Genomic DNA, 15,050 nt, shown 5'->3' on the forward strand with positions numbered 1-15,050 from the left:
CATCATTATGAAAATGATGCGAAGACGCTAGATTGGCACCTAATCGGGCTCTCCCCTATGGCAAACTGCTGACACACATTTTTGAGCATTATCATATTCATCTGTCAGCGGTGGATTCTGAAGTGGGGAAGAAGAAGAAGAAGAAGAAGATGAAGAAGAAAGATGCAAAAATATCTGCCAGTAATTTTCGGTTTGGAATACTATTGGGAGATGTAGGAGCAGAGGGTGCAAATGTAGGAGCACCGGTTGGTGAGGGTGTTGATCAGCCGGATGGAGCTAGATTGTCAAGATTTGAGAGAGAATTTGCTATCCTCAGGGGTGATGTACGGTATATCCGTCGGCGCGTAGATCAAATTGCAAAAGACTTGCAGCTTCCGGATTTATCGGATCACTCAGATGGTTCTTCTGATTCTTTATATAGCTTGCTGAATCTTTAAATAGCTTGCTGAATGATTGAGTTCCTCAAATCATAAAAGGATAAGGTAATGTTATTTGCAAGGAACTTATTAGCAGCCTTCTGCTTATAAAGTTTAATTTAAATAACAGTGTCCATTTGTATGATGTGATTAAGTAGATATGCCTTAGAGCTGAATATGTTTAGTTACTCTTAATTATTTGAAAGAAAATTGCAAATGTCCATCTGCCTAACTGAGAGTAGTTTGCAAACCCCAAAGAGAAAGTTAGATTTTACCATGAAGATACATCAAGTAGTTGTAGTGTCTGAGTCCTAGTCAAGGGTAGTTTATGTATTAGTCAAGGGTAGTTTAGCATAACCTGAAGCTTACCAGTTATTAACAGAAGTTATTATGCCTTTCTGTTATTTGCAGCATAGATCAATTTTTTGAATGCTTTGATGGAATGAGGAATTCTCAGTCAGCATTGGCCAACAGTGGTATATGGAACTTGACATGTTCTGTTTTGAGCGCAATAACTGCTGCATCCAGCCTTGCTTCTGGATCATTGCAAATTCCCACTGGTATGTTCTTGATCAACATTCTAATATCGGTATCCACACTGTCATCTTATGTCCTGAGGTCCCTGTGTTCTTAACATGTGACACTTGATTATTGTTCTGGGTAACCCATGCGTATTTATTTCTTTATCTATTTTATTATCATATACATGTGCAGATCAGAAGCATGTCGAGACAAACCTAAAGGCAACTGTTAATGGGATTTCTCTTGTACTTTCCTTTCATGATGAAGAGCAAAAGCATGAATGTGATGACAAAAGTTTACACTATGTAAATGCAAAATGTGGAGATGCAGTTCTCATATTGCAGGTAATTGTTGTGCTCACAAGAATTTATCTATCCTCTTTTCCTTATTAAATAATAGTTGCAGGTAATAATTGCAATTTTCTTAATTTCGGATGCTATACTTCCTGGGATCAGTTAATTGCAATTGACTTCTGTACACCAGTGACAAAGGAAAAAATTCAAGATGGCAGTCAAAAAAGGCGATTAAATGCAGGGCTTCTGGTTCCATCCATTTGGAGTTTGGGAATATTTTTCTTTATTTCATTAATTCTTGTAAAGTTCCTATTGGCAATGACTCACTCATCCAGAAGCATGCTTTCTCTGCCCATAAGTTTTTCTCAGTAATTAGCAGGAGAGGTCGTTATCCTGGCGTTACTATGTCTTCGCAGGAGGGTCCTGTTACTGGTCCTTGGATGGCGAAGAAGGGTCAGTCCTTAGCTACTGGCCAGTGTTCAAAGAGTCGAAATAAGGTGATGGATTATGGTTCTGAATTTGCATCTGTAACCACTATGAAGGATGTGGAGAATACACATTCTCATACACGACAAGAGATGATTTTGAGCTCTGCATTTTTCCTGCATTTCCATCTTATTTACGTTTCCAATCCACCTTAACAATTCTCAGTATAAGGATATACATTGCCTTCTTAGTCAGATTTTAGATGGTTTAACATTCATGGCTAGTGATAACAGTGCTGCTCCATGTGACAATCCAAGGAGAGAAGCAGAATAATTGTCGATCCTTGCTGAATGTGAATCTGTCGAAATACTGAATGATGTGGATAAGATAAGGTGGAGGATATAAAATCTTCCTTGCAGACGGAACTTCCAGGGTCCTGTTATAGTTTGAAGTTGAAAGTACAGAAGTTTGAGTTATTATCTGTTGCAAATATTGGAGGGATTAGTGATGCTAAATTTTGTTTGGTTGGGCCATGGCGAATGTGGACTTTGGGGTTCAATCACGGGAGGTCCATCTAAGGAGCTTCTGCTAATCTCTTGTAGCAACTCTACAATTGGCCGTGGTGATGGTGAAGGTGCCAATGTATTATCTGCTGGTTCTGCTGGTACTGCTGTTGTGCACTTCTGGGACCCCCAGAGTTTCCAATGTATTACGTCTATAACCATCAGAAGCGGTACAATAGGTGCACCGGGTGGTCGTTTGGATTGGTTGAATTCAATAACCTAGTTTTTCAGCTTACCTTCTGATGACACAGAGCAAGAACTCAAACAAGGAATCAGTTGTGGATGATTCACCTTATGAAGTGACTTTTGCCTTTAACTTGGTGGATGCTGCTTTGAGTTACGAGCCCTACATAAAAAATTTGGTGACCGGTGAAGAGTCAGGACAACTGTATGTGGCATGTCTGTTGGCTGCTGCTTCATTGAATATTTCTAATCAAACTACGTCAAATTCTATAGACAGTGATTACAAAATAAGGGTGCAAGATCTAGGGCTTCTTCTTTGTGCATTATCTGGATCCAAGAATGCTAAAAGTACCTACAGTGTGGAACATCTTCGCAAGATGGGTTATGTTAAAGTGGCTAGGGAGGCACTTGTAGAAGCAATGTTGAGAACAAACTGTAAGAATGGCCTCTTATGGGAAGTAGAATGTTCTGAATCTCATATTAAGTTGGAGACTTGCCATGATACAACATCTGGTCTTCTTCATTTGGTTGCTCAAGCTGCAGCACCTTTTTGCACCCGATGTGGATGAATCGGTTGTGCATTTGCGGTCTAGGTGGAATGATGTTCGGGTAGGCACTTGATAGGGATGATTTGATTTACGAGACAATAATCTCTCGAAGGCGGGTCTTTGCCTCATCACCTCCTGGAAACCATGCTTCAAGTCTAGACTCAAACTGTGGTTCTGTGGTGGGTCTGATGGATGAGATATGTGAGGATGCATTTCATGTTGACAAGATCAGTTCAAGCACATGTAATACCTGTGGATCCCAATTCTGTTTTTCCCTTGATGGAGCGCTGGTTGGAGATGATTTACATATGTGTCATGCTGGAGCTTTTTCACATTGTTTATCTTTTAATGAATCAATGTCAGGACGAGGGGTGGGAATCCCTCATGCATCATCCCTACATGGTGAGGGTTTTCCAGAATTTAGAGAAGGCTATTACTTATCCGAATCATGCCCTCCATCAGAGTTATCTGCAACCAACCAGTCCTTGCCTCAGAATGCTGGATACAAATCAAGCAGTGTGGCCCAAGGTGGAAATGGAAGTAGTGGATGGTATCAGGATACCTCACTGATAATTTTAGATAACCATATTTCACATGTAGGTGACCATCCTGAAGAATTGCAGTTCTTAGAAAGTGAGGTTCCATCTACAACTTCGGGTGGAATCTCCAAGGCAAAGGGAAGACTACTTCTCAAGAATATTGGCATGAGGTGGCGAATGTATCGTTGGGACCGACCGGGATGACTCGGGGAGGAGTGCCTCGCTTACCACAAGCACCATGAATACAAGTGGCGAGAGATGCTACTTGTTTGTTTAGAGCTTGAATTATGTAAGATGGATCTTCGGTATGATATGTTTCCTGATGGTGAAATATGCATGTCAAAACTTTCTCTTTCAGTTCAGGATTTTCATCTTCTTGATAGCAGCAAGAGAGCACCCTGGAAGTTGGTATATCTCTATCACATTTTATGCTTGAAGTTTAATTTATTCTGACACTCTCATTTATATGATTCAGACATTTGAATAATGCTTATCCTTTTAATGTTGAAGGTTTTAGGAGATTATCATTCAAAGGATCACCCTAGAGAGTCCTCTGCCAAAGCTTTCAGGTTGGATTTGGAATCTGTCTATGCGAGATCCTTCTACTCCTGTTGAGGAGTACCGGTATGTTCGATTTAGATTTTTCGTTTATTCTCTGCTCTCAACTTAGCTTTTAACCTCTTTGATGCTTTGGATATATTTAATTTAAAATTTCATACTGTAAAGTGCAATTTTTGAGGCATTTACCAGCGGTTCCGGGTTTTAAGTAATGATAAAAACATGAATATGGGGCTGCAACAGGGACAGGCTGGTCTGGCTTTTTAAAACCCAATCCAGCCCCAAATGCTCTTAGCTAAAAGCCCATTCCAGCCTCGGCCTTGACTCAAGGCCTAAAATTCTTGTCTTTGTTCCTGAACCCAGACGAGCCAAGCAAGCCCAAACACTGCTCGATATTCTTTGATTAGGCCAGGTCGGGACAGGTTGCCCTGTCCCTATCCCTAGCCTTGGTTCTACTCCTAGCCCTGCCAAATGTAACATAAAAAGTCAATTGTTTGACCGTAGAAGAAAACACAGACGTAAATTACATTAACCGTAAAACAAAATACCATTTTGGCCATGATCCCTTTCACAATCTGTTTGTGAGGTTTAATTTTTTTGGGGGTCCTTTTGATTTGTCCTTTTATAAAAACGGTATAATAAATACTTTGCATCATTGGAACCTTGGAGGCATCATCTCAATTACTAATATGGTTAAATACATTTTTCAATGCATTATGTCATATAAAAATCAATCTTGGGCGGCTCTTAACTTTGTAGGTTTTCTCTTGAAAGCCTCTACTTCAAATCTTTTGCTTAGATACTTAAATGTTCCTCATTGGGGTAGTTGGCATATGAAAGATAAAGCTGTTGTGCAATAATGGCTTGAATTGGTATTGGATTCTTGTTTTTACGGTAATGGCTATTTCGAATTGAAGTTGTTTTGTGTTTTGCATCATTAAAACACCTGAAGCATTTTAATTGGAATCTTGAACCTAGAAGGCCCTAGATTAAGAGTAGTGATTTATGACCTTCAACTTTTGGCCTTAATGTGCTAGTGTAATTGGATTTCAGATTCCATTTACAACAATAATAGAGTACCATATGACCTAGTGAAAACCATGACAATAGTTTTGGATGTACAATATAGATTCCAACCTCGTTGTCCGATGAGACGATTGCATCGATTATAAGTTTATAGAAGCATGGCTATGTTTTGGTTTTTCGATCCGGGTTAACCATCGCATTCCTTCCTATGCTAGTGCATCTTCATGAAGATCAACTTGATTTTCTAATCATCTTCTTTGGGGTTAAAGGATCATCAATAGACCAGTCTCCAAATGTGGCTCAGGATTTTGATGAGTCAAAAATGCCTCCAGAGAAGACCAGTCATTTCGCTGAAGGTGCTATCGTAGAAGAGGCATTGCTTCCTTATTTCCAGGTGGTTTTATATGTTTCTTTTTCATTGTACAGTCTACTAATTGTCTGCACCTACTGCTTGAGAATATTGAATCATTGGTATTATGACTAGTATTTGTTGTCTATATTTGGAGTTCCAATATCCATTCCTCACATTAGTGTCATTATTTGACTTACAAACTTACAGTTTAGGATTGTATTATCCCCATCTTCAAATATCCAAACGGTTATTGTGATTGTTGGCCTTTTTGCCCTTTTCTTGCTATTTCAATTGGTTGAGCTTATTCATCGCATTACTGCATTAAACTTGCCAGTTTTGGTCTGTCATTCACAAAGTTTGTTTAATTCAGCGGTAAACCATGATATCTACTATTTGGGTGATAAGTAGGAGCATCACTTATTTTCTCCAATATATTTATTCAAGGATCAACATTATCAAATGTCGTATTTTTGAATGGAACCAACCCCTTTCAACCATGCCTTTCCTCCAACAATGACTTCATTATAGTTGTTACACATTGTCTTTTGTTTTCTTGCATTGATCAGGATTCCTTGTTGCCATGCAATATTGTCATCATTAAGTGGTCCGGTATTAAGAAGTAGGAACTAAAAAGCAACCTAATTATCAAATATAGAAGAAATCATTATGTTCAATGCCATAGTGAAACAATTATGATACTTCCAATATGTCTAATTTATAAAATCCAATTTTTGCTAACACATGTTCGATTACCAGTGGGGGAATCGGCCCGGGTGATTGTGTTCTTCTTTGATATTGTGGTGAGAATGTTCTTATGCTGTTGCGGGCGTTTCTTTAATACGGACACATTACATTGTTTGAGATGACTGGATTTTTCTATTCATTACGTGTACTAACAATTTAGTCTTGGTTACCTTCTTTCTCTATGATAGGTGGTGAATCCGATGGTGACACACGAGAGGAGAGAAAGTTGAACCTCCATGGAAAACCTTATGTGGTTCAATATTTGTCTTGTGGATATTTGATCGGCACTTGTGTTGCACTCTGTGTCCAGATACAACACCACGTTGAATCACCACCCCATGAAAGGCACCACAGCTGATTCTTCTATGTGTGCAATTCGTTGTTACCCCTCTCAGTTGATCTAGGATCCATTTTAATATGTTCACTAAACCTTCTCACTGACTGGATTCTTTTCTTTTATATCCCCGTAGTTAATGTAAATAAATTCTCTTACATGGACTTAGATGAAACAACACATTCACATTAGTATTTGACTACATTGTCCGATCGGTTAATTTCTTTGTTAACAAGTGAATTGAATATCTTGCCGCACCGACAGGTTCATGCATTTTTGTTACAATGCAAATAAAGCATACATTCATATGTGAACGGCATTTTCGCCTATTGAAAGTGTTATTTGTTCTTTTTCGTAACAGGGAATTTGATACTTATTGATCTCCGGATGAAATGGGAACCAACCCCATTGGTGTATGTGTTCTCATGAAGAGAGTACTTGGTTCCCTTTTAAAGTTCGTCAACGTATTTTCTCTCTGTGTTGACAAACGAAGCGGGTTGGTTCCCTTTTAAAGTTCCTTGTATCGGCCCATTTGCTGTCTGTGTTCAAATACGAAACGGCCTGGTTCCCTTTAAAAGGGAATCGGCCCATTTGGTCTCTGTGTTCACATGCGAAGCGGGCTGGTTCCTTTTAAAAGGGAAGTGGCCCATTTGCTCTCTGTGTTCACATACTAAGCGGGCTGGTTCCCTTTAAAAGGGAATCGGCCCATTTGCTCTCTGTGTTCCCACACGAAGCGGGCTGGTTCCCTTTAAAAGGGAGGCGGCCCGTTCGCCTCTGTGTTCATCATACGAAGCGGGCTGGTTCCCTTAAAAGGGAATCGGCCCATTTGCTCTCTGTGTTCACCGGACGAAGCGGGCTGGTTCCCTTTAAAAGGGGGAATCGGCCCGGGGCTGGTTCCCTTTAAAGGGAATCGGCCCATTTGCTCTCTGTGTTCATCGGACGAAGCGGGCTGGTTCCCCTTAAAAGGGAATCGGCCCATTTCTCTCTGTGTTCAACCAGGGCTGGTTCCCTTAAAAGGGAATCGGCCCATTTGTTCTCTCTGTGTTCATCGGACGAAGCGGGCTGGTTCCCTTTAAAAGGGAATCGGCCCATTTCTCTCTCTGTGTTCATCAGGAATCGGCCACGAAGCGGGCTGGTTCCCCTTAAAGGGAATCGGCCCATTTGCTCTCTGTGTTCCCAGACAAAGCGGGTTCCCCTTAAAAGGGAACGGCCCATTGTTCCCCAGAAGCGGGCTGGTTCCCCTTAAAAGGGAATCGGCCCATTTGCTCTCTGTGTTCACCGACGAAGCGGGCTGGTTCCCTTTAAAAGGGAATCGGCCCATCGCCTGTGTTCATCGGACGAACGGGCTGGTTCCCCTTAAAAGGGAATCGGCCCATTTCTCTGTGTTCACCGGGACGAACGGGCTGGTTCCCTTTAAAAGGGAAGCGGCCCATTTGCTTGTCTGTGTTCACATACGAAGCGGGCTGGTTCCCTTTAAAAGGGAATCGGCCCATTTGTGTCTCTGTGTTCCCACGGGCGAAGCGGGCTGGTTCCCTTTAAAAGGGAAGCGGCCCGTTTGCCTCTGTGTTCTCACATACGAAACGGGCTGGTTCCCCTTTAAAGGGAATCGGCCCATTTGCTCTGTGTGTCCCCAGGGCGAAGCGGGCTGGTTCCCTTTAAAAGGGAAGCGGCCCGTTTCTCTCTGTGTTCATCGGAGTACGAAGGGGGCTGGTTCCCTTTAAAAGGGAATCGGCCCATTTGTCTCTCTGTGTTCATCGGACGAAGCGGGCTGGTTCCCCTTAAAAGGGAATCGGCCCATTTTCTGTCTGTGTTCCCGAGACGAAGGCGGGCTGGTTCCCTTTAAAGGGAAGCGGCCCATTCTTCGTCTCTGTGTTCAAATACGAAGCGGGCTGGTTCCCTTTAAAAGGGAATCGGCCCATTTCTCTCTGTGTTCACATACGAAGCGGGCTGGTTCCCCTTAAAAGGGAATCGGCCCATTTGCTTCTCTGTGTTCCCGGGCAGACGAAGCGGGTTCTGCCGTTTAAAAGATAATCATTCCCTTTGGTATGTGTTCACATAACAAAACAGCGGTGAATTGAGTTGGGTTCGTAGTGAAATTAATATGTTCCATCACCTTTGTTATAGTCACTTTGAAATTATAAATTGAAGACTTACGGTAATGTTTAAAAGCCACGAGATGTAACACTAATAAAAGGGAATCAATAATTTAAAAAATTTAAACCATATATGGGTTGAATTATGTGTTTCATCACCGCTTAACTCTCATATGGACAATATATATCAACGTATTATATAATTGATTCGGTACAATATCATACATTAGAGGTGAACTTGTTTTGACAACTACTTCCAACCCTACAAATACATTGTGATAAGTGTTTGACATAGATAGAGTACATTTTTTTGAAATAAAGTCTTTGAACTACCCATCCAGTTTATTATTGTCCTACCGTATATGTTACGGTAGTGACATTGAGCGTACGGGGGTTAAATGTTTCTTGAATAAAGTACATAACAAGAAAGTAAGAATAGCCAAACACATAAGAACAAAATTACAAGATGTTCCAATGTAATTTTGTCCAACAATCTTTGATTTTGCCGTTCATGATTAAGGGTTCGCCTTGCAGCATCCAAATTCATCGGATTGCGACGTCGGTCGTCAAATTTTGGTTCCATTCTCACCTCATGTCCTCGACTATTCACACTTTACGTAAGACGTTGAAGCTGTAGAATGTACATACGTTCTTTGCTTCACTGCCACACATCTGATCTACCCAAATAAAAGAAAATGGATGCTTTACACCATTTGGGCACCTATAAAATCTCCGACCTGGATTTTTTTTTGTATGTGAAGTGAGGAGCAACATCCTCCCTTGCCCGCAATAGCATAATGGAGTTGGTTGCTCCATACTTGTAGATGACCCATCTTCACAATAGCATCCACCCATTTATTTGTTTTTATCGTATCAACGAGCTGCACAAAATGAAAATTTGAAAACACATTAGTTATTGAGTTTTATATAGACCTATACAAATGTTGCCCCTTTGCGAAGACAATGTATTATTATAAACGCAGACTTTCAAGTACACATATACGTAGATATTGCGAGTAAACCCGGTGTGAATTGTTACGGAGGATAGTAAGAAGCTGAAACCAAATGCAACGGGAGTTGGTTTACATTATTCAAAAAGCATCTCTGATTCACAGCGGAAAGTAAGGGAAGATTGTTTGTACCAAAAGTGGATGTGATTGGCTCTGATATTGGTAGACTCATAATCACAGGTATCAGGAGAAGTGAATTCCAAGTAATTGTTTGAGAGAAATTACACAACAACTTGAACCCAAGAACAACCATGACAGGCATGAGTGAACTGGTTTATAATTATTAGTAATTTTATTATTATTATTATTACTATAATAATTCATCGCGAACAAAAACAGTTTTTTACAAATTTTAAACGTGCGCGACTTTGGTTCATCTTGATTAACTTTCTAATCAATTAAAAAGTAATGGGAATTAAAGAATGCTATGTACAACTATCTTTGGTGGTACTTAATAAAACATGCTATTTTACGGCAATTCCCATACACAGATTCCATTCTTGAACAACACCCAAAATAATTTAGGTTAACATTCCGAGAAATTCTCGGATAAACATGTGGATTGATAAGGTAAATCTTACTGTTAGCCTGAACAAAATATTCTTAACAAGTGAGACACGGAAGAAGGAGGAAGTAAGAGCGCAAGGAAAGATGGAAGAGTCGAATCTGGAAAGCTGTGGAGGCTGTTTATTCTTCTTCATAACCTTAACACGAGATACCGGAGCGTTTGCTCTAAAGCGTTCCGACCCCTTCTTCATAACCTTAACACCTTTCTTCTTCTCCTTGTATATGGTAATCGGGAATATTTCTGTTAGCCTCCTCGTTGCTGCTTCTAGGGCTGAAATCTGCAACTTTGGTGAGAGAGAGGATACGATTGAACTTGATAATTCAAATGGAGAAGGAAACATTAAATGAGCTATTTATTTGTTGTAAATATGGGCTAGGCCCAGGCCCATATGAATCTTTGAATCAAATTGTTCATGTGTCCACTATCTTGTGTACTCTATTGAGCCCAAATTTAGTCGATCCTGCTCTCTTTTACCCTCATCGGGTGGCCGACGGTGATTCGATCAATTTGATTGGGTTTCACTAACCATGGTAAGCCACTATTACAATGATGTGAACAAAAAAATGGCGCCAAACTGGGGAGCCATTACTTGTCAGTTGTCACCTCAGAAGCAAAATTGCAATTTTTGGTCTTGGTTTTACGATATAATGAAAATTTTCTTCTCTGTCTCGTATAAACACATTAGTGATTTTCCATTTGCTCTCTGGAATCGATTGAAGCACTGGTTTTGGTTATCTGGGTAAACTTGTATTCGTTGAAGCAAAAAAGAAGTGAATGCAGTGGGTGGTTATTCAGGTGTCACTCTGGATTTGGAAGAAAGTTTTACACAACAAAATCGTACATATTATCAGCTGCTCTCACGTTTCTCCCACAATATTATTCAAGTACCACTACAATCTTAACAGAACTCCATTTGAGCCTCTGTTTTGAAGCAGACCAAGACTGTAACAACTCAGTGGTGGCGTTTACCTCATTCAAATTGCAGTTGGTGAGTCCGATCATTTTGTTTCTGTTATTTGGTATAGAGAGTGGCTTCGTTTTGATATTTGAATAACAAACGCCACTATTTATGCTGCTCATATTTATATTTGTCTTTAATCCACATATTATGAAATGTGACCCATGAAACTTCAAATATCCATTGATTCGTTGGTCCACAACATGCCCAACTTTTTCACTTCGTCTATTCACATTAAATGATTTTCCTGGACAATAATATATGATGTGATTTCTGATACTCTACTATATATATATGGCTTGGTTTAAGGATTAAGAAGATTAATTTATTTTCGTAGATAACAGAAGTAGACCAAGTTGATGTTGCATGTATTAGTTTAAACATCAATTCGTTTAGTTAACATTGAACAAAATGATATGGTTTGTTATTTGATTGAATTTTATATATGTGTATCCTATTTTATTCATGTTGAATACACATATACGTTTGCACCTAGTTGTATTTCCGTCCAGATCTTATTCTGACCATTATTGGTATGTTATACTTCCCTGCAAATCTCGTCATGACCAACAATTTATATATATGTTCTGTGGGATTTGTTTGTATGACCATTTTGTACAGCCTTTTAATTCTTTGTATGACCGTAAATTGTATCAGTAGGATTGTTTATACATCTATTTGGATTTTGTGTTCAACATATCTGTACTGGTTATTCTACTTTTACTCATTCTACAACCCAATTTTGTCTACTACTATATCATGGTTAAATGGTTATATTGTAGCTGAGCTACCATTATAAAGGAAATTTCTCATATTAGATAATTTGATATTTATAATTCTCATGCATTTCCATATTTATTGTGCACATTACATATGAAAGCGAATGACTTCTATATTTTCCTGGTTTTGGGTCCATATGTCTTTGTGTAAGTCGTTGTTATTCAGTTTATTAAATGAATTTGTGATACGATTTTAAATTGCACCGTTGTCTCATCGACTTAATTACTTATCAGTTTTATGCATCGAGAATTTTGTGTTCCCGGAAGTTGTCATGTCATATTGTACCTTAAGGCTTCATCTTTGTTGTTTATGAATCTTAAATCTTCGGGCCATTCCTAACTTTTATTAATGTGTACTTGTGGTTTACTATGAAAGTTTCATCAAACAATGGATGACAATGTGACACCTCGATTAGGCATGGAATTTAAATCATTTGATGAAGCCTATGATTGTTATAATAAGTATGGGCGCATGAGTGGGTTCGGTGTTCGGAAGAGTTATTTACACGGGAGCACGACGGATAAGAGTGTCATCGTGCAACGCTGTTTCTTGTGTAGTAAAGAAGGATACCGAATAGAAAGAGAGGGAAAGGGAAACAACATCATCGTCTGAAACTAGAGCAGGCTGTTTAGCAAGGATGATTGTAAAAAGAGATCATGAAGGACGATTAGTAGTTGACAAATTTGTGGATGAACACAACCATGTTCTTCATGTTGAAGAAGCTGCACATTTGATGCGATCCCAGCGTGCAATATCAAGTACCCAAGCCACGGAAATAGCAATGGGTGTGAAGTGGAATGGGAACAAGAATGACATTTAATTTGATGGGTTTGCAAGCGGGGGGCAATGAAAATCTTGGCTTCACAAAGAAAGATTTGCAAAACTATTTGAATAACAAACGGCGGCGTGATTTGGCATATGGGGATGCCGGGAGCTTGATGCTATACTTAGACAATCAACGAAACTTAAACCCTGCATTTGTTTATTCTGTACAGATGGACAGTGAGGACAAATTGACTAATATATTTTGGGCTGATCCACAGATGCAATGTGATTATCAACTATTTGGTGATGTGGTTGTGTTTGATACTACGTTCTGCACAAACAAAGAAAATAGACCATTGGGTGTGTTTGTGGGATTTAATCATCATAGGACTACGGTGCGTATTTGGAGCTGCCTTGCTATATGATGAGACCTTTGAGTCATTTGTATGGTTATTTCGAACTTTTTTTGGAGTTAACGGTGATAAGAAGGCAATTACAATCTTCTCTGATCGGGATCTTTGCAATGGCGAGGGCACTAGCGAGGTTGCACCTAATACACGCCATGCATTGTGCACTTGGCATCTATTGCAAAATGCAAAGAAACACCATGGATATTTGATGAGTGACAAGTCACGGTTCTTCAAAATTTTGAACAAATGCATATACCATTATACAGAAGTTGCTGAATTTGAATATGCATGGACCAATTTAAGAGAAAATCAAGGGGTTCTAAACACTAGTTGGCTAGATAGAACATATGAAATAAGGGAGAAATGGGCATGTTGTTACATGAAGAACTGTTTCACACTAGGTGTGAGGAGCACACAGTTGGCTGAAAGTTTGAATGCTGATTTGAAACAATGTCTTGGCCGCAAACTTGATCTTCTAAGGTTTATGAGACATTTCCGAGGATGTTGTGGACGCAAAACGTGCAAATGAATTGAAAAAGGAATTTGATGCACGTAACGAAGTTCTTGGGGGTGCACATTCGTTGAAACCTATGTTGAATCAAGCTTACCGATTATATACTCCAACTATATTCAAAGAGTTTTTGAAGGAGTTTGAGTTGGTGGATAGTCACGCTATCAACAGCGAGAATGTCGCAAATATGTATGTTGAATATGTGATTTTGAAGGCGGATGCAAGCTGGTTCCTTTACGGGGAAAGCATACGAGTATTGCGTAATCCGAGAGACCGAAAGCGTAACATGTAGTTGTAAGAAATTTGAGAATGTTGGGATCTGTTGTGCCCATATGTTAAGAGTTTTCCATTATCTCCAACTCATGTGCATTCCGATAAAATATTTTTTAATGAGATGGAGAAAATCAGCCCGAGATGTGCACATACTTGACGGGACACGAAGAGAAGGGGATGCAAGGTTTGAGGCTGATGGAGAAGTAAGTTGCGTACGGCGAACTAGGCTAATTACTCCGTCATTTTTGAAAGTCATTAACCAAGCTTGTGAAACAAGTTTTGGTTATAACATACTATGTAAGCATCCGAATGGGATTGTCAACGATCTAGAACATGTAGACGTTCCTTCACATCTTGACCAACCCTCCGAAGTAAATGGTGAAGCGTACAGAATTTTCTGATTAAAACCAAAGCGAGTCTCGAGAAAAGGGGATCCGGAAAAAGAATCAAGCCCTGGCATGAAAAAAGTAAAAAGAAGAAGAATTTGTCAACCTAGTTGAAGGACGGGGCTCCATACAAGTATCATTGCGAGTCTGATTATTTGTCAATGTTTGTGGCTATAACACATGCTCAACTCGGGTAAATTTATTTTATTTTTCAGCCAAACATTGACATTGTTCATATAATTTTCTTGATGTTGCACAATTACTCTTAACTATTTGTGTTGTTGGATTATCTGACACTTACCTTCCTCCCAATATTCGGTTCAACTAGGTGTAAGTACTGATAATTCTTCATCTAAGGTAACTGCATTAAGTGATAATCTCTCCTTTCTATTGCTCATTTATGTAAATAATTTCAAACTTATTATTTGCTTCTATTTTGTCGTTGGATTATACAGCACGTACCTTCCTCCCAAAATTCAGTTCAACTTGGTGTGAGTACTGATAATTCTTCATCTAAGGTAAATGTATTAAGTGATAATCTCTCGTTTCTATTGCTCATTTATGCAAATAATTTCAAACTTATTATTTGCTTCTATTTTGTCGTTGGATTATACAGCACGTACCTTCCTCCCAAAATTGGGTTCAACTTGGTGTAAGTCTTGATAATTCTTCATATAAGGTAATTGCATTAGGCGATGTTTTGTGTTTGTATTGCTCTTTTATCTTAATTTCAAACTTATTATTTGCTTCTGTGGTACCATTTGCGTTGGATCGACACCACGTACCATCGTC

The 15,050-nt window shown here is 39.3% G+C and overlaps 1 pseudogene; it reads left to right on the top strand.

Moving 5' to 3' along the window:
• The first annotated feature begins 149 nt into the window (after nucleotides 1-149).
• Nucleotides 150-13,891, top strand: LOC149005192 (autophagy-related protein 2-like; annotated as a pseudogene).
• Nucleotides 13,892-15,050: the final 1,159 nt, after the last annotated feature.

This window comes from Hakea prostrata, chromosome 9 (assembly GCF_041222555.1).
Source record: "Hakea prostrata isolate BN-2017 chromosome 9, UWA_Hpros_2, whole genome shotgun sequence".
In the NCBI taxonomy this organism is placed as follows: domain Eukaryota; kingdom Viridiplantae; phylum Streptophyta; class Magnoliopsida; order Proteales; family Proteaceae; genus Hakea; species Hakea prostrata.